The sequence below is a fragment of the Miscanthus floridulus genome, chromosome 9 (assembly GCF_019320115.1).
Source record: "Miscanthus floridulus cultivar M001 chromosome 9, ASM1932011v1, whole genome shotgun sequence".
NCBI classification, from domain to species: Eukaryota; Viridiplantae; Streptophyta; class Magnoliopsida; order Poales; family Poaceae; genus Miscanthus; species Miscanthus floridulus.
Window position 1 is genome coordinate 84916989 of NC_089588.1, and position 27354 is coordinate 84944342.

Here is a 27354-nt window from a genome sequence, read left to right on the forward strand (position 1 = left end):
ACTTATTATGTAGCCACTTTGAGTTACGATAATTATTATGTTAAATTATGAGATTACAGTAACTCCTTGCTAAATGGTTTACTATAACGTTATGGTAAATATCCCATGCGTTATAGTAACTCAACTATTGTAAATATGTATTGGCATTATCGTAAATTAGTATATAAAATTATCGTAAATGAAGGTGACTATAGAATAACTTATTTTGTAGCTGGCTACTGAATATATATATATATATATATATATATATATATATATATATATATATATATATAGAACTACTACTCTGTAGCTGGCTACAGAATAACTTATTCTGTAGCCACTTTGAGTTACGATAATTACTATATTAATTTATGAGATTATAGTAACTCCTTACTAAATGGTTTACTATAACGTTATGGTAAATATCCCCGTGTGTTATAGTAACCCAACTATAGTAAATATATATTGACATTATGGTAAATTAGTATATAAAATTATGGTAAATAGAGGTGGCTACAGAATAACTTATTCTGTAGCTGGCTATTGAATAGCCTCTCCCTATATATATATATATATATATATATATATATATATATATATATATATATATATATATATATATATATATATATATATATATGAGAGAGAGAGAGAAACAAATTTAACTCTCAGACTGTCGGGGACCTAACACCGGGGTACCCAGGAGGTGAAACTAATAACCATCGAACGTTAAAAACTCCCGGACGGACAAGGATGCCGCTGCTTTTTTTGCCCGGATGACGGGAGTTTGGTTCCACCTCGCCCGACGCCCTTGGGCCAGCTCCGCCTCGCCCGAGGGCTAAGGGCTAAACTCCGCCTCGTCCAACGCCCTTAGGCCAGCTCCGCCTCGCCCGACGCCCTTGGGCTAGCTCCGTCTCGTCCGAGGGCTTAGGGATAGACTCCGCCTCGCCCGAGGGCTTAAGGATAGACTCCGCCTCGTTCGACCCCCGAGGCTGGGCTCGGTCTCGCCCTATGGATAAAGGCTAGACTCCGCCTCGCCCGACGTCCGAGGATGGACCTTGCCTCACCCGATGTCCAAAGACTGGTTTCGTCTCGCCTGACAACCTCTCCCCGCTCCCTCATGATGATAGGTACAGGGTAGGACAAGACGTTCGGGTCAACCGTGGCTTCGAGGACCATACCCTGCGCCCCGGTAGAAAAAAGTGCTGCCATAGAACGACGGGATGGGTGCTTTAGACCCTTCCAGGCGTAGCAGAGCCTAAATAGTATTGCGGGCGCGTGCTCCTCACCCTACAGAGTTGTAGGCGCCGTCTTCAGCCCTCGGACACAGAACCCAACGTAGATATACGACAACCACTATGGTCCAGGAAAGGACTCGCGTCCTCCATAAATGACGGATGTGCTGTCACCACGTTATGGTCCCAAGGGAGCGGCGCCCGCTTCATGGCCCCTCGGGTCCACCAGATCGGAGCACTCGCTTCAGCCTCCGGACGCCCTCTCCGATCGGAAGGCCTTGCCCATAGCGCTACTTCGGACCCCGACCCCACATCCCTCCAACGAGGACTCATAGGAACCAAAAGGCATGCGGAGCAAGGCTAGACAAGGCTCATAAGTCAAAACTACTATACCAGAGTCCATACCCTGCGCGGAGCAGTGCTCTGTAGCCATCTTGACATTCTACAGTGGCATCGACAGTATTGTAGGCGCTTACCATCCTCCCGTACTCGCCGGAATGGACAACAAGGCTTGGTAGACGTGAACAACAAGGCTAGCTAGGTAGCATACGCACCCTTGCGCTCTCACTTGTAAAGCCGTCCTCTTCATTTATAAAAGGAGATGTGCTTCCTCCAACAAGGGGACAGACTTTTGACAACACAACATACATCACACATAGTCAAGCTGCTACCAAGCTCTTACATCCTTACGACCCTTCCATCTGAGACTTGGGACCAGTCCCTCTCTCGACTGTTTGTACCCCTTACTGCGGACTATTTTCGGTGCTAATAACACGAGCAGCAACAGACTGGACATAGAGACATTCAGCCCGAACCAGTATAAATCTTGTATCCTTTAGCACACCATCTGAACCTAACGCGTATCACTATAAATTTATTTGCCGGTGCTTATACGAAACACCGACACAGACGATTTTGGAAGTTGCATGAGCTTTGAAACCCCTCTAAATGTACCAAATTGTGTTGCAAAGAAATAATGATACTAGTGATGTGATGATGATTTGCGTGTGAAGTGGCGTGTATTTACAATTTTCCATGGCCTAGTAGAAAAGAAAGGATACATTAAGTGGCGTGTATTTGCAATTTTCGCTAACGACCATGTTTGGGTCTTTTCATTCTGAAGAAAATTGGAATACAAAGGATGGGCTAAACTCAAAGCCTGTTCGTTTAGGCTTATATGATCGCGTATTATAAGCTGCAATAGTATTTTTCTCTCACACAAAACCAGACAATAGTACTTCTGGCTTATAATACATGATCGTTTCAACCGAAACAAACAGGCTGTCAGTGGTGGAACTAGGGGTGGCTAGCAGGGGCCACGGCCCCCCTAACACCATGTAAATTTTTTAATCCTATTTAGACTCTAAAGAAGATACATAGGCAACAAAGTAGATGCAATTATAATCTTACTACCTTTAAGAATCAAAAATCTGAAGCTATGCTAATTTCTCTCTATTTTCATACTAGTTATCTTTGAGAATCTTAAAGTTGTAGTGGCTCGTTGAAGTGGCAAATCCTTTGGGCGGGGCCGGCTCGGCTGCACTTCTGGGAAAGGTTGCAGCTACAGTGCTGATTGCCCCACTGTACTGCATTCCTTTGCAGTGGCAATAGTAGCGCTACAAGTCAGGCAATAGTTTGAGCGTGCTATATCTTCTTTTGGTGTTTATTCCCCTCCTACTGTTGCTACAACTACAAATAGGTTATGTTTGTTTCTTTTATAATTCATACTTTTCAGCTTATTTTTTCAACCGAAAAAGTATTTTTTTCTCTCATAACAAATTAGTCGAAACGGCTTATTTTTTTCAGCAAAACGAACGGAGCCACAATGTATATGTATAGTACTCCCTTTACTCAAAATTGTATGTCATTTTTACTTTTGATTTGTATGTTTTATTGTGTATATAGGCATAGGTGTATATCTAGATGAATATAAAAAAATTTACACCTAGAAATGCTAAAATAACTTATGATTTAGAATAGAGGGATACCTGATTGAGAGACAAAACTATAATCGATGATAGGATATTCGTAGACCATATTTTAATAACCCTTTTGGCCAGGGCCGTGCTCGATAGTTGTTGAGCCGGTACTACGAGAAAACATAAAATGACACGAGACATGAAGAGTCTGACTGGGTGATAGCCAAATTTTGATTATCAAAACTTAGGTATGTCAAAATTTTGGTAGTCATTTGGTTTGCTAACAAACTTGACCAATATCTCACAATTAGAATGCCAAATCTATGGCTAAAAATTTTGCCCTAATTTTCGCAACTTTTTCTTATCAAATCTTTGACACGGCAACTTTTAGTAGCCAACCAATCAAACCCAAAAATGCCGTATTACCCTCAGGTCGCACTCCCACCTAGTACAGCATACTCACTCCGTTTCTAAATAATTATCGTTCACGCTTTCCAAAAAAATACTTTGACTAATTTTATATAAAAATATTAATATTTGTGATACATAATTAATATCATTAGATAGATTATTAATTTATTTTTATAATAAATTTATTTAGAGATATAAATGTTGCACGTATTTTGTATATATTTAGTTAAATTTATGTCACGATAAAAAACAACAGTTTAGGGACGGATGGAGTAGATATAGGCCCTGTTTGGTTTCTACGTGCGCTCCTAAAATTCTTGTCACATCGAATGTTTAGACAAATGCATGAAGTATTAAATATAGACTAATTATGAAACTAATTACACAACTTGTGACTAATTTGCGAGACGAATCTTTTAAGCCTAATTAGTCAATGATTTGACAACGTGATGCTACAGTAAATATGTGCTAATGACAGATTAATTAGGCTTAAAAAATTATCTCATAAATTAGCCTTCATCTATATAATTAGTTTTATAATTAATCTATATTTAATACTCTTTATTAATATCTAAATATTCGATGCGATATAAATTTTTAGAGATCCCAACACCCCCATAACCTCTGCCGTCCTGAAAAGCGCACGCAATGGTCATCTCAAGTTTGCCACTGCCACCGCGCATCCGTCCCCTCATGAACAGTGCAGGTCTCGTGTCAAGTGTCATTTGTTTTTTTTCCTATCTTTCTTGTCAGCAGACAGTAGTGCCGCAGCCCCCTTCTTTTTTTCCCTCACCTCTGCCGGCTAGCTTGAATATGGTTTATCGTAAACGATCGTAAAATTTTAGTTAAAATAGTTTTTTTTTTCTCATACAAATTAGTTAGCAGTAGTTTTTTATGAACCAGTAACGATATAAACTAGCCAAACAGGCTGCAAGCAGGAGCTAGACAGTGATCCTCCATGGGAAATACCCTCAAGTGCTTCAGGGGAGAAGAAGGAGGCCAAGTGGCGTACCACTTCCAGCTGCATGATACTGCAGCGGTGGTGATCCACCCGCCGCTGCTCCTCGGGGTATAGACCCCCATGACGTCGTAGCCATCTTGATGGGCGCCTCAAGTTCGAATCTACCCGCATGTTCGGGAGGACGTAAACGATCGTGTATTATTTACTGCTGGCTGGTTTGGTGTAAGAGAAAAACACTGTTTCCGGCTGAAAATTTACGATCGTTTACGAGCAAGCGAACAGGCGGATAACTGCTGCCTACCAGTAAGACATGTCCGATTCATTTTGCTGAAAAGCCATGGTTGAAAGTATTGTTCGCTGGTTTATTATGAGAAAAAAAAATATTGTTTGTGCTGAAATTGTACGGCCAAGCAAGCGAAGAGGTCCCCCTCCCCTTTTTTTATGAGAAAATTTCTTATTTGGCCCTGGTTTAAAGTTATCTTTCTTTCATGGCCTTGAAACAAAATTTCTTACCTATTTGGCCTCACTCAAAATTTTGTTTTCCAATCTAGTCTTATCGTGAGATCTATCGAAGTTTGCCATCATCGAGTCGTCAGTTTTTATTGAATAGACAGAAATACCCCTAACTGAACCGTGTCTCTCTTTCTCTTCTATCTCAAACCTCTCGGTCTCGTCTCTATCCCTCGAGTCCGCTCTCTTCTGAAACAAAAAGAACCCTAACCCTAGGTACTGCGGGGCGGCGGCCAGGGCGCGCAGGCTCAGCAGGCGGCTGGACGGGAGGAGGCAAGGGCGCGCGGCGGCCTGGGCTCGCGGAGGCGAGGGTGCCCGGCGGCCTGGGCTCGAGGCGACCAGGGCGCGCGGCTTCCTGGGGTCGCGGCGGCCAGGGTGCGCGACGGCCTGGAGACAGCGACGACCTCCACTCCCGTCGCACAGTCGCCGCCGGCGGCCACGCGCGCAGCCGTCTCGCCATGGTTCGTCTCTCCCTCTACCTCCGTCCCCTCGCTGAGCTCGGTTTCTGTTCAATTTTCGCGCTCCCTTCCCCTCGCATCTGACACTGCCAGCCACGAGTTCCTCAAATACAGAAGTTCCCTCTTTTTTCCACTAACTTTTCCCGATTGTAGGTTGACCGGCTACATTCCCGATCTCGTGTGTTTGCTCCGTCTGTCGTTTTTCTTCCGCCTCTTGGTGAAGCCGGCCTGGACTTCGGCTCTCTGTGTGCCAGTGGCCTACGACGCCAGCACGAGTTGAATGGAGCCCGACGGAGGTGCAGACGAGGACCTAGACATTGGAGGAGGTGGTGCATCTGCAGTACAAGCAGATTGGCTTGAAGGGTGAGTTAACAATCACTGACTCTAGTTTGTGTGTTTGTATAAATGACTTAAGTTTACAATTACTTTGCTCACAGGATGGATCCTAAATCCACTTTTATGCTAAACTTTAAATATCTTGGTAATCCAAAGAAAACTAGGAAGGATCTGAGATGTTTTTGTTTTGAGAAAATTATGGATAGTGACAGAACAAATTTAAAGGACTTAATTCAATCAATCATAGAGCAATATCCACCTGGTTACATGGAAGTTGCTCATCTTCAATATCATGGCCACATTTTGAAAAGCTTTCCACAAGGTACACATTCACTATATGAGAGTGTATAAGGGTATGGAGCTAGCACTAAATCAGCTTTATGGTAATTGGGACAACAGCTTTGATAATCTATTTAGGTTTAAGTCAGCAGTTGAGCAATGTTGTCCAGGTAGTATGGTAATTATTGATCATCACACAGTTAATGAGAAAATCAGATTTAGAAGGCTATTCTTTGCTTTGAAACCTTGCATAGAGGGGTTCCTTTCTGGTTGCAGGCCATATCTAGCTATAGATAGTACATTCTTAACTGGCAAGTACAAGGGACAATTGGCTAGTGCTTCGGGTGTTGATGGCCATAATTGGTTGTATCCAGTAGCTTTTGGGGTTTTTGATTCTGAAACTAATGATAACTGGATCTGGTTTATGCAATTGCTCAAAGATGCTATTGGTTCACCAAACAGTTTAGCCATATGTACTGATGCAGGGCAGGCAATCATGAATGGTGTAAAAGAGGTGTTTCCACAAGTAGAACATAGGGAATGCATGTTTCACTTAGTGACCAACTTTAAGAAGAAGTTCCATGGAAAAGTGTTTGATGACCATCTTTGGGCAGCAGCTTACTCATGGAACCCCTATGTATTTGAGAAGCATTGGCTTGCAATGGAGAAAGAAAAACCAGCCGCAACCGCATACCTAAGGAAATGCTATAGTAGGTTGTGGACTAGGAGTCAGTTCTCCACTAGATCAAAGGTAGACTATGTAACCAACAACTTAGCTGAGAGCTTCAATAATTGGATTAAGGAACACAAGTCTCTGAATTTGGATGATTTCTTGGACAAGATTAGGCAATTGCTGATGAGCAAATGGAACCAAAGAAGAAAAATCTCAAGGAAGCTAGATGGCTTGATTCTCCCACATATAATTAAGAAATTGAATGAACAGAGCAGGGAGTTGGAGTTGGAAGTTAAGGAATGCTCAGAGGAAGTGGGAGGGAGAAGTTACTGCATTGGGGGGTAGTGGCTTTCGGTTTGTGGTAAACTTGCTTGATAGAACATGTTCTTGTAGGCAATGGCAGGTTTCTGGAATTCCATGTAGACATGCCATAGCATTTATTACATCACTTAGCAATGTAGCTCTAGATAACTATGTGGACCCTTATTACTCTATTGACAAATTTAGAGTAGCATATGCTCAATTAATCCCAGCTATGCCTGACAAGACTCAATGGCCTAAAGCAACACATGAATTTTTCATGTATCCTCCACTCTTAAAACCCACTTCTGGTAGGCGAAGGAACCAAAGGTTCAAAGAATGCACTGACAAGAACAAGAAAAAAAGACAACATAAGTGTCCTATTTGTTTGGAGGTTGGACATCACTGGCATACATGTAAAAAGGGTAATCCAGAAGACAAGAAAGCTCTAGCAGCACTGAGGTAATAAAAGTCTGTATATATGTTCAGTACCATAGAAGAGAGGAAATTTAAAGATAAGTAGCCCTGACTTAATATTTTCACTTGTAGGGAACCAAAGAAGAAGAAGAAGGCAGCATCTCAATCCAACATTGTGCCGATGGATGATGAAACAACAACACGATCCATGTCTTTTCCAGCAAAGTTAACTGAAAATCTTGTGTTCATCATTATATGAAAACATGCTTTGAATGTAACTTCATTTATATTTACCATAGCCTTAGCGTGGAACCAGAAACTAAGAAAAAAGGCAAGCGTAGCGCTTCTGAATCTGCATGATCAGCAGAGTATGATTCTTATTTGTACAAATTTTTTGCTCAACTTTTTTATTACTAAAATCTGAATTTATAGGAGGAGCCAAAGCATTGAGCCTGCATCTAAGAAAAAGTCTAAACAAGGCACGACTGAATCTACAGGATCAGCAAGGTACTGCTACTGATTTCTATTGGTTTCGCTGGCATAGCAGCTTTCTTTTTGTTTTCAGCAGATTTCACTTTCATAGATCAGTGCAGCACAGACACACACATAGAAAGACAGAGCATCGAGCTTTCTGTTTTCAGCAGAGCATCGAGCTACCCTTGTCCCTTGAAGCAAATTTACCTGCTTATTCAAAACAAACAAAGATGGCCAACTCCTCCAGCAGGGGTGCCATCCACGTCGCCCAAAATAGCCTCGTCCGTCCGATCAGCTACGAATGGCGGGGGGCTCCCGGATGGCCAGATGGCCCACGTCGCCCCAAAACCATTACCTTTCCAATAAATTGGCCCCTCCCTTCTCAGCAAAAAAAAAACAAAAAAAATATCCGCTCGTCTCTCCTCCCCACCCCGTCGCTCCTCCCGGCACCCGACGCGGCGGTACCTGCGGCGGCGGTGCCGCCCACGGCCGCCCTTCCCCTCTCTCCTTCCCTCTCCTCCAGCGTTGCGGCGTGCTGGACGGGTCAGACTTCGGCCTCGTCATCGCACGGTGGCTGCGGCGTCGGCGCCCTCCACGCGAAACCCTAGCTGCCTCTTCACGGCCGCTGCCGGCTGCGGCGTACCTCCTCTTCCTCTCTTCCTCTCCCTCTCCCTCTCTCTCCTGGGGTGCCAACGCTGCAGCGGGCCCCGACCGCGCCAGCTTATCTGCGTCGCGCGCGTCCATGGGCCCTAGCGGCGGGCGAGGCGAGACCGGCCGGCCATGGCGTCACGCCCCTACCCATGCCGGCGTCGAGCCTCCCCAGCTTCGTTGCCGCCGTCGGCCGGCCCTCGCTGCTGGGAGCAGCCGGTGCGCTCTCCTTTGCGCACCCTCTCTCTTCTCCCGATGCGGCTTCCTATGGTGGGCGCCCCAGGTGCTGGTCGGCCTTGGCGGTGCCGCGGTTAGCACGCAGCACACTCAGGTGTTCCCGTTTCCTCTTATTCTCTAATTTTGCTTTTGTCTCCATGATTTCTCACCATATTGCCATGAATACATTCTCTAGGGTTTGGCCTATGCCTACTGCTGTGATGTTTGCCTGCTTACAGTGTATCAAACCTGCTATCTGTCCTTGGAATTTGTTTTCGCTTATATATACATCTATTTTTACCCTGATGCTCGGTGCACGTGATGGAAATATTTTTTTTGATGTATGGCCTGTGATGAAAATGAACTCTTCTTTAGCCTTACAGATGCGAAGCCCTCCCTGGGATTTGAGATATTTTGTTTCGTTTATGTCGAAGCTACTGTTTTTAGCCTGGTGCTCTATGCACGTGATGGAAATATTTTTTCCCCGTATGGCCTGTGATGAAAATGAACTCGGCGGCCAGCCCATCCACGTCTCCTAGAATTCTTTCATTGGACCGCTTCAGCAACATGTCACCACCTGCTTTCCTGATTGGTACACCTTGCCCATCAAGATCCTGTGAGAGACTTGCCATTTTCCATTTACTTTGGTGCCTTCATACTCCAGGATCATGGTTAAATGATGATTCATAGATTTTTGAGGCCGCTACAGTTTGCCAAGGTTTCCTTCATCATATTATCTGCGGCCTTTGCCTTGCACCCTGTTTTTCGCCTTTGTGGTTGTGCCTGTGCCCATGATCATGGTTAAATGATGATTCATATATTTCTGAGGCCTCTAAAATTTGTAAAGGTTTCCTTCATGATATTATCTGGGGCCATTGCCTTGCACCCTGTTTTTTCGCCTTTATGGTTGTGCCTGTGCTTTATGTGCCTCCTCCAGTTCCTCCTTCATTCCATCTTCTCCTTTGTGCAGGTGAATGAGCAAGAGATGCTTCAGGCCCGTGGTGCACGAATGGAGCTGGACACACATGCCTAACCATCTAAGGGTTTGATGATCTACACATGTAACTGATTTGCAGTACTGACTTGATTTTATATAGCTTTCAGTTTCATTCAATGAAATTGGCCACATCTATTGTTGTGTTGTCGTCTCAGTGAAAGTTCTATTTTCCTGTTGGTGTGTCAAGCCTAATATTTTTGGGTGAGCTAAAAGTTCTCCGCATATGATACAAATTTTTGAGAATATATGGTTAGCATGGGCTATAACAAATTTATTTATCCATGCTTATGAAGAGTAGACTGATCTACTAATTAGTTTTCTCCTAGCAGAGATCAGCAATAATGCACTTACACATTCTGTGACGCTGTTATATAAATGCTTTGTCAAAAAAAATAGCCTGAGTTTGGTCCTATTTATTTGTGCAGCTCTGTGCAATTGATTTTTTTCTGCTACATTAGGGTTACTAATTTGATATAGTTTTGGATTTATGATTAGTTTTGGGTTCATTTTCACCCAGTCGTCGCATTATCTGTTGTTATGTAAGGTTTTCTCACATGCTGTGCTAAACAGAGAATACATATCGCTAGATGACAATGGTCCTGAATAGCAAATAGTGAAGAATTATACCATCGCTTTCCTGTCCTCAGGTTTTTGCTGCTATGAATACGGTGCACTCCTATGAACATGTTAGATTCGTACGGTGCGTTCTTCGAGGTTTCAGTTTACATATGTTCACAGACCACCACTTCATACATGCATGTTTTTACCGCTAAAGAGATATATAGCCAAATTTGCTTAAAAAGGAATGTGTTAATTTCTAATAGTGATATGAGTGCAACAAACACATGCATCAATTTTTTCCATACTCTATTTTTGATATATTCTGGACAATTATTGCTATTTATTTAGAACTACGTCTTTGTGGTTACAAGTAGAAAAAAAATCTATATATATTCCTTACAACTACATCTTCAATAGTTCCAACTTAGTCTACTTGATTTGCACTGGAGCTTTACTTTGTTCTCATGCTCGCTGCGTTCAGGCATGCATATGTTACTTCTTCCAATCATTGGGTGCTTAATGTATGTTTCCTGCACAGCCAAACTTTCAGTATGTTCGTGTGGAATTTGTCCTTACATATTTTGGGTGCTTTTCTCATTATTTTGCTTGGCATCTCTTTGATTTTACAGGCTGCAATTTAATTTATGAATACATAACAGAATGCTGCACTGAATGGATGCATTGACAACCTCTATAAACTAAGTGGGTGCCTCAGAGTATTGCTCTTCAAACACCATGGGCCAATGTATCCACTTTGCGTCTTCACCTTATCCTTTCTGAGGTAACTATCGATCCTCTTACAATCCTTTGGACTGATAACAAACTGCAATAATAGGGGGTACAAGTACTCTCCAATTTTTATCCCTGCACACTCATTTTCTTTCTATGCTTGCTCTAGGTCATGCGCTCCAGATCCAAATTTGAGACTATCATGCATGTAGATTGAGACACTACTATATAGTCTGTAGCTTTCTTCATATTAGATTTAGTTTTTTTTTTTTGGCTATCCATCAAAGCAATGACATTCCGATAAGTCATTTTAGATTAACCTAATGAACATGACCTTATTCCACCTGATTACACTAAATTCACTGTTCTTTTTAAATGGGAAAGCTGCAGACTATATATTGTCCATAACAGATCCATTCGTTTTCTTGCAATGGGAACAAATGTGTGTCTTCGATTGGCAAAATATGTTGTTCTTTCCCTAAATTTGATCCTTGTTTATGACGGCACACCTAATTGTTCCCATTAATCCCCATCCCCATCTCCATATTTGTTTTCCATATCCATACATCTGTAAATGGAAAACAGCTCTGTAAATACAATGCTCTGTTCTATTTCTTCCTCCCTAAGATTTTGATTTGATTATGCCTCTGATCCCTTTAATTCATTTTTTCTGAGTACGTAATTATTTTTATTATACGTAGGGTTGCTGCTCTAGGAAAAAAACTCTCTTAAAGGTAGTGTTCTAGGTAGCAGTCACTATATTATTTGAGCATTTTGCTCAAGTAATTGCAGATATTTATTATGTTAATAATTAATATCAATATCATTACATGATTGCCTGCTAATTTATTATAGTTTCTAATACCATTGTATGATTGCCTACTTACTTATTATATATAGTTATCCCCTCCCAAAAGAGGTTGGCAAGCCGATATTTATACATTTCTTTTACCATTTTCTTTTGCACAAATTCCTTGTTTGAACCATGGCTTAGACCGCCAGTACACACTTCTACCTCTTTGATGATTCAGTTCACCATCACAACTGAACTGAACCGCCAGTACACACTTCTACCTCTTTGATGATTCCATAACAGATTTGCCTACCACATTAACAAGCAATTTATCCATTGCAAACTTGGGATCAAAAGAACAAAATCAATGATGCTTTGTACATTCACTAAAATATTGTGTTTCTTGTGCTTACTCACACTTAAATTTGAAGCTCCCTCTTCATGACACTGCTTAACTGCTAATGTCGATTTATTGTACAGAGTATTGCTTCATCTGGTTGATCTGCTATTTTTTTTATAATGCCTCTTTTGATAAGATTACATTTTAGGTTTACATAAGCTAGCCTTGTATCTTGCTTCCAGTAATTTGTTAACATGGTGGTACTCTCTATTTTTTCAGAGAAACAAGAGACAGTGAGGAAGCTGATGGAGACCTCAGGTATCTATGATTTTTTTTCTAGATCTCTGAATGTCTTCCCTCCTAATGCTACAGCTGTCATATCCTCCATTGATTATTATATGCCTTTAATACGTTGGGGCTAAAGAGAATTTAGGGTGTAGCTTTTTTAGAGCAAGGTGGTGCTGGAGGTTTTGTCGGTATCAAATTCAAAAATCCTGAAATGAAACGTGTGTGTGCTTCTATGGAATAATTGCATTATGGTTCTACCTCTGCTTTCTATTAGGTAACTAAAGGTACCTGTACAGATAAAAAGCGGTATGCATTTCCATCAATTTTGTACCATTAAATGGTGCATTAACAACTGTGTTCCCTGGACTAAATATAGTGGCCTGATCCTATTCATGGCTGCTGATATGCAGGTTCTTTCCCTTATCAGGATCTCGGGTTGATGATATTTGTAGCTCATTCTAAGGTATCCTGTTTCTTTGATGTTAGGTTCTCATAGTACATGCTCATTTCTTTTTATTAATCTTACATATAGCGCCATGATCCTTTTCATGGACAAGTGCTCTGCCAATTTGAGTTTTTCAATGGTTCTTCCACAAACATACCATGTCACAATTCTTTAACTGCCTCATCCAATAAGAGATTGAGAAATGTATCATGATCTGTGTTATGATTCGATTCCTATATTTTTTTAGATTCAACGCTTTTCCTTGTGTTCTATTTTTTAGATTTAAGAGGAATATATATCAACTGAGTTTAGGATAATAGGTACATTTAGCTATGCCCAGCTTTACCCACTGTTAACATGATTTCACCATGATATGATATTTTATTACAATCTAGGTTTACCGTACACACATCATTCTTCAATTTAGTTTGCAAACAAATAATAGTATTGAGTCCTATTTTTTGCATTTCAGTATTGGCAGCCATTCATCAATAATTTAACGTACCCACTGATCACAGCTTGCTAAGAGAACTTCCTATTTACATCAGCACCATCATGCATCGCCTATCACCAGACCTTCACCAGCACCACCACACATCAGCAGCGCTACTACCACCGAAGACAACTATTTGTGTACACCGGCTTAGAGATCAGCTACCGTGTATAGCTTTTCCACAACAAAATACTTATCCCTGTAATATATTTCAATAGACCTGTATAACCTCTGAACGTGCTACCGCGCGAGCGCGCGGAATCGCGCGCCAATCGACTAGTATATAGCTTAAAACTATCTTCTGCTCACTAATCTGAGTCATAGAAACTCCAAAATCTGAAAGGAAACATCTGTAGCACATAGCAAGACCCACTTCAACATGTTGATCAAGTACACAGTAGAACCTAACAAGCCCAGCTGCCACTCCCAAGCTAACTTTTCTCCAGAAAGCGAAATGCAGTGAGCAGGCAAAAATGACAAACAACATGTTCTTGCTGATTTACTAAGATGTCAATTTTGTACACAATGAGAACATGTTTCTTATCAAATGCATGGAAATTCGCATAAAAATGGCTTATGAGCAGATTTGATTTTGTCATAGTTTTTAGAGATTAATCAATAAGCTGTTAGTTCTATACAATATATCTCTCCAAGTTTAACTAAAATGAATGCCCCATTACATGCATTTTTACAGGTCCAAAAAAGGCTCAAATCAACCTAAACCATCTACGCAGCTTACAAGTGGTGCAGCACCAACATCTAAAACTGTGAAGGCCAAGGCTAAGACAAAGACAAAGCGGAAGAATATAGCTAAAGACATTGCCATAAAGCCACTGATACTTGATAGCCCTGCGATGGGCACAAGAAGCAAAATATGTAATCCTGTTAGCCCTGCAATGAGCACAAGAAGTAAAAGGAGGCTCAGTTTGTGACTTTCATGTGCCTGCAATGTCGCTTTTAATATGAACTTGATGTATGCGTCGAACTAGTGTACTGTGAAACTGATGTGTGAAAATGATGTATGTGTCGAACACTATGTTGAACTATGTGCTCTGTGCCCCTTTTAAAATTTTAGGATGATGAACTTGTTTAAATTGTGTGCTATGATCAAGTTGACATGATTTAGTATATTTTGATGGGATCCCATTTTGATGTGATGCATTTATAGCAGTAAGTATCGTCACTCTGATTATTTCATAGCACATCGCTTACTACAGTTTGGTTCTCTTTATACTGAAAGAACTAGAGCTCTAAATGTCTCAGGGGCAGTTTGGTTATTTTATGTGCCACTTAACAGTGTTAGAGGCAGGAGATGACGGTAAGGTCATATTAGAAAACGAAACTTCGAGTGAGGCCAAATGGGTAAGAAATTTTGTTTCAGGGCCAAGGAAGAAAGACAACTTTAAACCAGGGTCAAATAAGAAATTTTCTCTTTTTTTATTCCCTACTGTGTTGTTATGAGTTCTGACACTGCCGCGGCTTCAGGTCAGTAGAATGCCAAATGCTTGAAAACATGTTTTAGGTCTCCCGTCTCCGCAATCAACACTGACATTTAGTTTCACAGTAAAAAATAACACAACAGATTAGGATCCTCCTCTACCCATCTGTGTGAGCTTGTGACTGAGCCCAGGGTAGTTGGTACAATCTTTTCACTTGAATGTTTCATTCATTGGCAGCGTGTTCGGTTGGCTGGTTCGTATCATTACTGATTTATTAAGAAGTACTGCTGGTTGGTTTGTGTAAGAGAAAAATAATGTTCCGGCTGAAAATTTACTATCATTTACAACAAGCCACAGCTAAATAAACAGGCCGTGGGTATTTTTGGCAGGCTGCCGATCCAAACACTGGACACCAGCAGCAGCAGAGGAGCAATTGGGTTCGTGACAGCGGAGTGGTGGACTCTCGGTATCAATCCAAGTGAGATGCTGCTCTGCTCTGCTCTGCTCTTCGTTGCTTCCTGCTCCATCGATTGATTCAGACTTCAGAGTTCAGAGTAGCATTGGCAACAGAGTACTAGTAGCTCATTTTGCTATCTATCCATGCCCACATCACAGCACCGAGGACATCGACGAGTCGTCTGCGGAGGGGCTATGCAGCGCCAAGAGCTACGCCAAGGCGAACCCGCTGCTGATCCAGGTCCCCGTGCTGGGAACAGCAGCCAAGAAGTTCTGGCGGCTCTCCGACAAGGCCACGAGGATCACCCGGAAGCTCGTGCTGATCCTGAGGAGCCACCACTCGGTCGGCAAGCACCTGGCCGCCCCGCTGCAGGTGTCCAACGCCTGGAGGCGTTCCTGATGCTGCACGACAGGATCGTGAAGCACCTGGGGCGCACGGACCGGGCGAAGAAGAGGAGGATCCTCACCGGGCTGCCCTACGAGAGCGACTGGCTGGAGACGGCGAGGGCGAACGCGCGGATCAACCAGTGGGTGGTGAACGTGCAGCACGAGCACAGGAGGACGCAGTCCGACCTGCTGCGGCTCAACAGGAACGTGAGGAGCCACCTGCACGAGTACGACGGCGGCGGCATCGAGGAGGTCCTGTACTGCGAGTGGCCCGAGCTGCTCATGGCCATGGTCAAGATGCTGCACCTGGAAGGCGAGCTCGAGGCCACTGACATTGAGAACAAGTTCGGCTAGCTAGTCGATCGTCCTGCTGCAGAGGCAGAACAGATGTGCTAGGTAGCTCTGCGTTTGCTGCGGTTGTCAAGATACTGTTGGTTCGTCTTCGGTGCGAGAGTGTTTTATGACTTGAAGGCAAAAAACTTGGTCGATTTTATAAAATATGCTCCGAAATGTTGCCTTCAAACTCAAAACTATGCTCATTCTTTTTGGGTGCTTTTGTTTCGAATGGATTGCCCATGATGAGATGAGGCTGTGATTCAAATTTCGGGTCAAACAGAATATATTGCAATAACCGATAGTAATCAGTCCGTTCGCTTGGTCGTAAACGATCGTGGATTATAAACCAGAACAATATTTTTCTCTCATATCAAACCAGCCAGCAGTAATAATCCACGATCGTTTCAGCCAAAACGAACAGGCTGATTAGCCAGATATAAATGAGGCCACGGCAATCGAAGAAATCCTACGCATTTTTTGGGGACGCTGTTGGGCTGCACACTAACCTTGCCAAGTGCTCAATCATTCCTTATCTTTGGCGGGGAGAAAGAGATGGAAGCATCAGATTTTTTGGGCTGCCAGGTCTGTATTACTCAGCAAGGAGCAACCAAGTTTGACGGCTCAGATGAATTCTGGGCTGCCAGGTCTGTAATCTCTCGAACACGACACATCATCGTGTAATATGAAACTGTTCAGCTGATGGTTTATGCTGCTGATAAATCGGCTGATGTTATTTTATTATGAAAGAGAAATATTATACCATGGCTGATAAGTTTAAGCGAACAGATTGAGTTTCCCCTACCTTAATGAGACGATGTGAATGGCTTGTGTGTATTATAGAAAAAAATTGATAGTAATAACATTCCTTGGTTATATTATATAAAGTGTAAGTATAGACGCTGACACTTATACATGCAAGTATACTCATCCCCTCTAGACGAGCGTGCACACGCTATACTTTTATGAGCGTAACCAGAAGATTGAGACTACATCGGGAAATCATTAGATCGACAAAGTCACCGTAAATATCTCATTGCCGATAGGTACGTCGTCTACCACCGAAAAAACATTGCTATTAAATTAACCTGGGAAAATGTGAGGACCCATGTTAAGTCGAGAATTGAACCCGGGTGGATAGATCTCACCATAAAGAATCTAACCAGTTGAGCTACGCTAAGATTAGAATACAAAATATAACCACGACACAAAAAGTATAATGGTATCTGGTCTAGCCGCACTATTTATACGAATCACCTTAGGCCGTCTCTAATGGTTCTCAAATAGCTAGTCTAGTAAGAATTCTATTAGCTATTAAGGAGAGAGATCAAATAGCTAGCGACTCCTAAATAACTAGTCTAGCACGATCTCCTAGGAACAACTCTCTCACAACTCACATAACCCTTCACTAAAGTGTTCATTTTTTATTATTTCTAAGTCTCATCTAGCTAGCTATTTGCAAATAATCATTGAGGGCGCCCTTAGGACATGTTTGGTATAGCTCAACTTCACTGGTGAAGCAGCTTTTCTTGGCATTGGCTCAAAAAGCAGCTCTGGTGGTAGAGCTTGAAAAGCATCTAGGTCCCTAACTGGGTTTCGATGATTAATGACGACATAAGATTATTGTGACTAACGTGTATTTTGCAGAGGCAATTTGAGTTAGATCATGGTAATGATGATTGTTTGGGCAATTATGGTTTTCATGCCCCTATCAATGGAAATATTTTCGGTTTTCAAATGATGGACGACAAGGTTAAGGACAGACTAGTTCTAAGTGTCGTTTGGCGTTGGAGAGACACTTAGAGTAGTTTATGACTTTGTTTTTCCTTTGTCCATACTATTAAGGGGAGTATGAACGAGTAGCTTGACCTAGGTAAGTCTAATGATCTAGGTATGGTGCACACTTGTCAAACTTAGCACTAGATAGCTCAGAGTTTGTCCTAAGATCGATTGGAGACAAACTCATTCACGAAGATGTTGAATTGGAAGTGAATGGAGTGCTCATTTACTGACTGGATGCTGGTTTGGTAGTGACTGGACGCAGTAGTGTGAGTCCAGTCAGTTCATTTGCTTGGCAGCAGAAGGCAGACTATGATCGAACGCTGAACAGTAATGTTCACCGGATGCACCGACGATCGCAATTGTAGCAGCGTGGACTTGCTGTTGACTGGACCGGATGCTGGCAGGTAAGTGAGCGGATAGACATTTCACATGCCCTGCTGACTCGGATCCACGCTGGCATGAGGAGCTGGCGTGCCACACAAGGAAATATGGTATTTTTATATGACTTTTCTCTCTGTGCTGGCGAAAATGTATTGGCATCCGTTAAAGTGCTATCTGAGGAGGTGCCGATCGCTATAATGGTATGTCGGATACCATAATAAGGGGTACCCTAAGCAAGAACCAAAAAATTTGCTTAGACCTTGTAAATAACGAAACCAAAAAACAACCGCAGGCAAACCCGCCACATCTGAGGCCCGGTTGGACCGCCCGGCCCACCTCAAACAAATATCCGAGCTCGCTCGAAGCGGGCTCAGCCCAGAACCAAACCGCAAGGCCTTGGACGAGGTTCCGATTCTCCGACTCGCCCGAGGCCCCGCGTCACAAGGCCTCGGACGGGGCACCGATTCTCCGATTCGCCCGAGGCCCCACGCCACGAGGCCTCGGACGAGCGCTCAGTTGCCGACTCGCTCGAGGCCGGCTCAGCATCAACCCCATCATCGCTGCCTTGACCGATTTCTCTGACAGGATGTCACATCCAACCAACGCGTCCAACCACTCCCACGATGTTAGCCTAACGACAGCATGATACAGCGGAGTGGCCGATGAGACGGGAGTCACATCGACGCCATGCAGTCTGGGACAGGACGGGGCAGGGGTTACCGGCCGCTGTGCTCGGCACTGTGCCCACGGCTAACACCCGTGCTGCACTGTGCTGCCTAACCCCTACTCCAAGGACAGCACGGCGTGGAGAGTCAAGTCTAGGTCCCTGTAGCCTCGGAATCGACGAACAAGACCAACTGCTCCCTCCGAGCCTTGGCTATCCGCTTCCGGGCTACTGTAGCCTCGGGACTCGCGCCCGCCGAGCCCCCCACGACGGTCCAACCTCTACATCGACCGGGCCTCGGCTCTCCACGTTGTCAGCACTCTGGGACTGGCACGTCGTCCATAGTACACGCCATGCCCTGCGTCAAGCCGCAAGAGCTCCCACGTCGTGCACAGGGCCAAGTTCCTATAGCCTCGGAATCAGCGTACCCACGCCATCGCATCAACCCGGCCTCGACACTCCGCGCCGGTCAAACATACAGTAACCAGTCTGAGAGAAGAAGGCGCGCCTGCCACCATAGGAGCTCCCACGTCGCACAGGATTAGGCGTGACCGGTGCGTCACTCTAGTGCACAGAGGACAAGGCCTCTCCAACGACCACGCCACCACAGTGACAAGCTGTAGGGCTCGGACATGCCACCCCGCCGAAGAATGCCACGTAGCGAATACATGTACCGCCCCTATGCCTCCCTTCGACTATAAAAGGGAGTAACTAGGGCCGCTTCTAGGGGGGAGACACCGATGCAAGCCACGCACAACACTCTATAACACACATGCTCCCTCACTGTAAGAGATCAATATCTCAAGCAACTCACGCCACTCTATGTAGAGACCTAGGACTAGCTCCCTCTCTCGCCCAGCTTGCAAGCCCCTACTACAAGCACCTCGGTGCAAGGAATACAAGATCACTCTCTCAGACTGGACGTAGGGCACCTATTGCCTGAACCAGTATAAACCTTGTGTCTCTTTGCATCAGCATCCAGGATTAGGAACACGCAGTACACTCTCACTAGTTGGTTGAGGATCCCTCGGTCCAAAACACCGACAGTTGGTGCGCCAGGTAGGGGCTCTACTGCGTGTCAGCTTAGTCATCCCGACAAGTTTTGGATGGCAGACCCCGTGCGACCACTGCGTCTCGACACGGTGATCTGGTTCGGGAGCCTAGAGTTCGTGTCTCTAGGATATGAGTACGACATGGTACTCCTCCCACCCAGAGCCCCACCGACCGACGACAACATCACACACCAGCAGCCTAGGCATAGGCGGTGCTCGGGCTGCCACTCTTATCGTGCTCACCAGGCACGACGTGGGCAGGACCACCCCAACACCGTGCGAACTCAGGGTGATGCACCGCGCTCCACCAGTATCCCGTACCTGGCTATTGGAACAGAATCCCTGGCTGGGGACCTGTCGAGCTTAAGCCTGGCCAAGGGAAAGACGTCGGTGGCGCGCAGCAATGCCCCATCATCAAGCTCTGCCCCACCACCCCCTGAGGAGTTGACTCCAACGGAGCGGAGCCCGGTGACGACATCATCCCCGTACCCCTTTGGGTTGGGCAATGCCGCCGCCGCCTACCAACGTTTTGCCCTTGACCTCATCGCCACAATCCCGACCCACACCCACGCTGACTCCTCGGAGGAGGACGAGACGTGGGCCAGAGCGGACTTCTCTGGGCTTCGCAACCCTAAAGCCGTGTGCCAGTTCATGGCCGTGAGCGACTACTGCTTCGGCTACTCTGACTCCAATGACGAAGACACTTACGATCCCACTCGTGAGTACTTCAACGTCGAGCTCGGGATGCCAAGCGCGGGCGATGAGGACGGAGGGGCAGGCAATCACCCCCCGCCCCATGAGGGGGCAGGCGATGCCACACCTTCACGCGTCGAGCCCCAGGCAGTGCGGAACGAGAACCCCGCCCCCGAGGAACTTTGACGCCTAGACCTGGAGCAACTCCGTGAGCTTCAGGCCAAGGTCGAACAAGACCGACTCCTTCTATAGCAGCTCTGAGACACTCTTAAGCAGGAGCAGCGAGGTCACGGTGATGGCGGAGCAGCCCGGCGGAGGGCTCGTGATGTCAACCACCGCATCAACAACGACGAAGGGGGCGAGCAACCCCCAATCTTCAATCGCGCTAGCCAGAACATCGCGGTAGCAGCGATGCTACTCCGAACAATGCCCGAACCCTGTACCTCAGAGGGGCGATGGGTCCACGACGAGCTCCGAGACCTCCTCGAGACCGCTGCGGTACAGCAGGCTGAAAGTTCCACCTCTTGATGGCGTGGGGGTGCCTCGGAACTACCCACGGCACCGCCTTAGCAGGATAGAGAGGCATTAGTTCGTCCTGAGCCTGCTCGGGCATCGATAGCCAACAAGGCCCCCTCGGTGCACGACCGCCTCAGCGACCGATGCGAGGCACAAGGCGACCATGATGTCGTTAGCAGGTGACGGTGCCATGACAACGATGGGCCTGCCCGAGGCTACCACCCGCACCGAGGTAGTCGCTACGACAGTGGGGAGGACCACAGTCCTTCTCCTAGGCCACCTGGCCCTCGAGTCTTCAGCAAGGCCATCCGCGGCGCCCACTTCCCGGCCCAGTTTTGGCAACCGGCCAACCTCTCAAAGTACAATGGCGAGACAAACCCTGAGCTGTGGCTGGCCGATTACCGCCTGGCTTGTCAGCTAGGCGGTGGACAATGACCTGCTCATCATCCACAACATCCCCTTGTTCTTGTCAGACTCGGCATGAGCCTAGCTCAAACACCTCCCTCCCTTGCAGATCAACAACTGGCACGACTTGGTAAAGGTCTTCGTCGGGAATTTCTAGGGCACATACGTGCGCCCCGGGAACTCCTGTGACCTCAAGAGTTGTCGCCAGAGGCCGAACGAGTCTCTCTGAGACTTCATCCGATGCTTCTCCAAGCAATGCATCGAGTTGCCCCATGTTGGCGACTCAAAAATTGTCCAAGCGTTCCTCTCCGGCACCTCCTACCGAGACCTAGTCCGAGAGTTAGGCCGGAACGTACCAACCACGGCAGCCGCGCTCCTCAACATCACCACCAACTTCGCCTCGGGCAAAGAGGTTGTCGGGGCCATCTTCCCCGACAACAACGCCAAGGGGACGTGGAGGGACGAGGCCCCCGGGGCCTCGACCCCCCACCTCCCTAAGAAAAAGAAAAAGGGTCACCAGGGGAAGCAGGAGATCCTCGAGGCCGATCTAGTCCTGGCCGCAAATCGCAAGAATCCTTGAGGCCTCGCCAGAGGCCCCGAGCTCTTCGACGACATGCTTAAGAAGCCCTACCCTTACCACCAGGGCCCGGTGAAGCACACCCTTGAAGAGTGCACCATGCTCCGGCGTTACTACACCAAGCTCAGGCTCCCCAACAACGATGCCGAGAAGAAGGGCGCCGACAACAGGGATAACGACAAGGACGACGGGTTCCCCAAGGTGCACAACGCCTTCATGATCTTTGGCGAGCCTTCAGCATGCCTCATGGCGCATCAGTGAAAGAAGGAGCGCCGGGAGGTCTTCTCGGTTAAGTTGGCCACTCCCCGGTACCTCGACTGGTCTCAGGAGGTGATCACCTTTGATCGGGATGACCACCCTGATTATGTCCCAAACCCCGGATAGTACCCACTCGTCGTCAACCCGATCATCGGCAACACCCGACTCTCCAAGGTGTTGATGGACGGAGGCAGCGGCCTCAACATCCTCTACGTCAACACCTTGGAGCTCCAGGAGCTCGACCAGTCACAGCTCCGAGGCAATGCCGCGCCCTTCCATGGCATTGTGCCAGGAAAACGCACGCGACCCCTCGGGCGCATCGACTTGCCCGTCTGCTTCGGCACTCCCTCCAACTACCGCAAGGAGGTCCTCACCTTCAAGGTGGTTGGGTTCAAGGGGACCTATCATGCCATCCTAGGGTGCCCGTGCTATGCCAAGTTCATGGCGATCCCCAACTACACCTACCTCAAGCTAAAGATGCCGAGCCCCAATGGCATCATCACTGTCGAGTCCACGTATGAGCATGCATACGACTGTGACATCGAATGCATCAAGTACGCCGAGGCTCTCATGGAGGCCAAGACCCTCATCATCAACCTCGACCGACTTGGTAGCGAGGCACCCGACTCCCAGCGTTGTGCCAGGACTTTTGAGCCCACAAAGGCCATCAAGCTCATCCTGGTCGACCCCACCTGCTCCAACGGCCGAGCGCTGAGGGTCAGCACCACCCTCGACAGCAAATAGGAAGCCGTGCTCGTCGACTTTCTCCACACGAACATCGATATATTCATGTGGAGTCCCTCGGACATGCCGAGCATACCGAGGGAAGTCGCCGAGCACGCCTTGGACATCTAGGCCGGCTCTAGACCGGTGAAGCAACGCCTACGCCGATTCGACGAGAAAAAGCGCAGGGCCATTGGTGAGGAGGTGTAGAAGCTTTTGGCGGCCGGATTCATCAAGGAAGTGTCCCATCTAGAGTGGTTAGCTAATCCCGTATTAGTTAAGAAGAAAAATGGGAAGTGGAGGATGTGTGTAGACTACACTAGTTTGAATAAAGCATGTCCAAAAGTTCCATTCCCATTACCTCGAATCGACCAAATCGTCGACTCCACTACGGGATGCGAAACCCTTTCTTTTCTTGATGCGTATTCTGGTTACCATCAAATCAAGATGAAAGAATCCGACCAGCTCGTGACTTCTTTCATCACCCCATTCGGCATGTACTGCTATGTGACTATGCCATTCGGCCTTAGAAAGATAGGGGCCACATACCAGTGGTGCATGATCCAGGTCTTTGGCGAGCACATTGGGCGAACCATCGAGGCCTACGTGGACAACATCATGGTCAAGTCCAAGAAGGCCAGTGATCTCGTCGATGACTTGGAGATAGCCTTCAAATGCCTCAAAGACAAGGGCATCAAGCTCAACCCTGAGAAGTGTGTCTTCGGGGTCCCCCGAGGCATGCTCTTGGGGTTCATAGTCTCGGAGCGCGGCATCGAGGCCAACCCAGAGAAGGTCTCGGCCGTGACCAACATGGGACCAATCCAAGACCTCAAGGGAGTGCAGAGGGTTATGGGATGCCTTGCGGCCCTAAGTCGCTTCATCTCGCGCCTTGGCGAAAAAGGCTTGCCTCTGTACCGCCTCTTGAGAAAATTCGAACGCTTTTCTTGGACCCTCAAGGCCGAAGAAGCCCTCACCAAGCTCAAGGCACTGCTCACCAATCCTCCCATCCTGTTACCGCCAACCAAAGACGAGGCCCTCTTACTCTACGTCGCTGCAACGACCTAAGTGGTCAACATGGCCGTAGTGGTCGAGAGGTAGGAAGAGGGGCATGCTCTACCCGTCCAATGACCTATTTACTTCATCAACGAGGTGCTCTCTGAGACTAAGACACGCTACCCCCACATCCAGAAGCTGATCTACACCATAGTCTTGGCTCGACGCAAGCTGCGTCACTACTTCGAGTCCCACTTGGTGATCGTGGTGTCATCTTTCCCTCTGGGAGAGATAATCCAGAATCGGGAGGCCTCGGGTAGAATAGCCAAGTGGGCCGTCAAACTCATGGGGGAAGCCCTGTCTTTTGTGCCTTGAAAAGCAATTAAATCCTAGGTCTTGGCCAATTTTGTGGCTGAGTGGACCGACACTCAGCTGCCCCCTGCTCAAGTCCAGGCGGAATGTTGGACCATGTACATCAACGGGTCTCTGATGAAGACCGGGGCAGGCATGGGTCTGCTCTTCATCTCACCCCTCGGAGTGCACATGTGCTACATGATCCAGCTTCACTTCACCGCCTCTAACAACGTGGCCGAGTATGAGGCCCTCGTCAACGGCTTGCAGATCACCATCGAACTTGGAGTGCGGCGTCTCGACATACGAGGCGATTCGCAGCTTGTCGTCGATCAAGTGATGAAGGAGTCGAGTTGCCATGACCCCAAAATGGAGGCGTACTGCAAGCTGATACGTCGCCTAGAAGACAAGTTCGACGGTCTCGAACTCAACCACATCGCGCGAAAATTCAATGAGGCTACGGATGAACTGGCAAAGATGGCGTCGGCATGGGCCCTGGTCCCCCTGAACATCTTTGCCAGAGACCTCCACAAGCCTTCCATCGACTATGTCTCAGTTGCAGAGGAGGGCCCACCAGTCGAGCCCACCACAGGGCCCGAGGCCCCCTCTATCACCAAGACCGCTGCGGCAGAGCCCGAGGCCATGGAAATCAACACAAAGCCTCCCAAGGCCGACCAGGGTATGGACTGGCGAGTCCCGTTCCTTGATTGCCTCGTTCGAGGAGAGCTTCCTACAGATAGGACCGAGGCCCGACAGCTTGCACGACGAGACAAAACTTATGTCCTTAGCAATGGCAAGTTGTACAGGCGAAGCCCATCTGGTGTCCTCCAACGGTGCATCACCACTGAAGCAGGCCAAGCCCTACTTTGGGACTTGCACGTAGGAGCCTGTGGGCACCATGCAGTGCCTTGGACGCTCATTGGAAACGCCTTCCGCCAAGGATTCTATTGGCCAATGGCGGTGGCCGATGCCACGAAGCTGGTGCGCTCCTGCAAGGGATGCCAGTACTATGCACGACAGTCGCACCTCCCGGCCCAAGCCCTACAAACCATCCCCATCACATGGCCATTCATAGTGTGGGGCTGGACATGGTTGGGCCTCTGCAGAAGGCCCCCGGGGGCTATACCCATTTGCTGGTGGCCATTGACAAGTTCTCCAAGTGGATCGAGGCTCGCCCGATCACCCGAATCAAATCCGAGCAAGCAGTGCTATTCTTCACTGATATCATCCACAGGTTCAGGATTCCAAATACCATCATCACTGACAATGGGACACAATTCACCAGCCACAAGTTCCTGACGTTCTGCAACAACCACCACATCCGTGTGGCCTGGTCAGCCATAGGACACCCTAGGACAAACGGCCAAGTGGAACGCGCAAATGGCATGATCCTACAAGGTCTCAAGCCGAGAATATACAACCGGTTGAAGAAATTCAGCAAGAAATGGCTCGCCGAACTCTCGTTGATCATCTGGAGCCTGAGGAATACACCGAGCCGAGCCATGGGGTTCACACTGTTCTTCTTGGTCTATGGAGCCGAGGCCATCCTCCCCACTGACTTGGAGTATGGCTCCCCGAGGCTATAGGCCTACAACGAGCAAAGCAACCGCACTACCCGTGAGGACGCCCTCGACCAACTGGAGGAAGCCCGAGACGTCACACTGCTACACTCGGCCAAGTACCAGCAAGCCCTATGATGCTACCAGGCCTGGCGCATTCAAAGCCAAAACCTAAAGGTGGGCGACCTGGTGCTGAGACTGAGGCAGAGCAGTAAAGGCCGCCACAAGCTGACCCCGCCATGGGAGGGGCCGTACATCGTCGCCCAAGTACTAAAGCCCGGGACCTACAAGCTAGCTAACGAGAAGGGTGAAATCCTCACCAACACTTGGAACATAGAATAACTACGTCGCTTCTACCCTTAAATTCCCAAGCATTGTATACATTGTTTCTCAAAATACAATAAAGAAGCGTTCTTTAGTTGTTATAATTTTTCGAGAAACCCCCCAAGCCCATCGATAGGGGCTCAGCGTTACAATAATGCTATAAGGGAGACTTGGCTCTGCCTCTGCAGAACCGAGCCTCCCTCATGGGCTAGAAGGGGGGAACCCCCCTAAGTCCCAGACACCGTTTTTTAGTCGTTCTTCGAAAAAAATTCTATGCCAAACTCTCTCGCGTACTCTGACAAAGCGATCATAAAAAACCTAAGGACCAAAAGTTTGTCTCGAGGCCAAAAGGCCGGTCGGGCCGTGAGAATGGCCTACACCTCTAGGCTATGGCAACTCCCTCACCACCTTTTCGCCCGAAAGGCAACTTTGGCTCCAAAGAAGTTTTTTGCATTTGTCCAAGGACGAGACAGAGGGCAGAGGCTCGGAAATATAATAGAAAACGATTAAAAACATATATACACAAGTACTATAAAGGCCTCGATAGCCACAAGCATTATGGTACAATGACGTAAGTCCTAATCTATTTACATGGCCCCTTTGACCCAGATCAAAACCCAGGGTTGCCAGCGTCAGCAGTCGGCGTAGGAGGAACCACCTCCTCTTTGAACAATAGGGCCAGCGCCGTGCCAGGAGCCTCAGCCGCCTCCACCAGCTTTAGGACCTCCTCCTTAGCCTTCTTGTCATCCTCGGCCACGACATAACCATCGCTAATGGCCTCGAGGTCGACACCGACATAGTGCGAGGAGACAACGGCCAGGGCGCGCTTGACGCCCGTATGCAGCGCCCCCTGGAGCCGCTCATGGATGCGGCCGCTCAATGTGATTAGGCGGCTCCCAAGGGAGCTGCCTGACTTGACCCCGCTAACCTCTAGGGCCTCGCAGGCGGTGCGGGCAGCGCTCTGCAGCGTGTTGTGCTTCCAGATCTTAGCCTCGA

At 47.1% G+C, this 27354-nt stretch overlaps 1 pseudogene; it reads left to right on the top strand.

Annotated features, from left to right (window-relative positions):
* Positions 1 to 13919: 13919 nt before the first annotated feature.
* Positions 13920 to 16101, top strand: LOC136480206 (uncharacterized; annotated as a pseudogene).
* The last annotated feature ends 11253 nt before the right edge of the window (positions 16102 to 27354 follow it).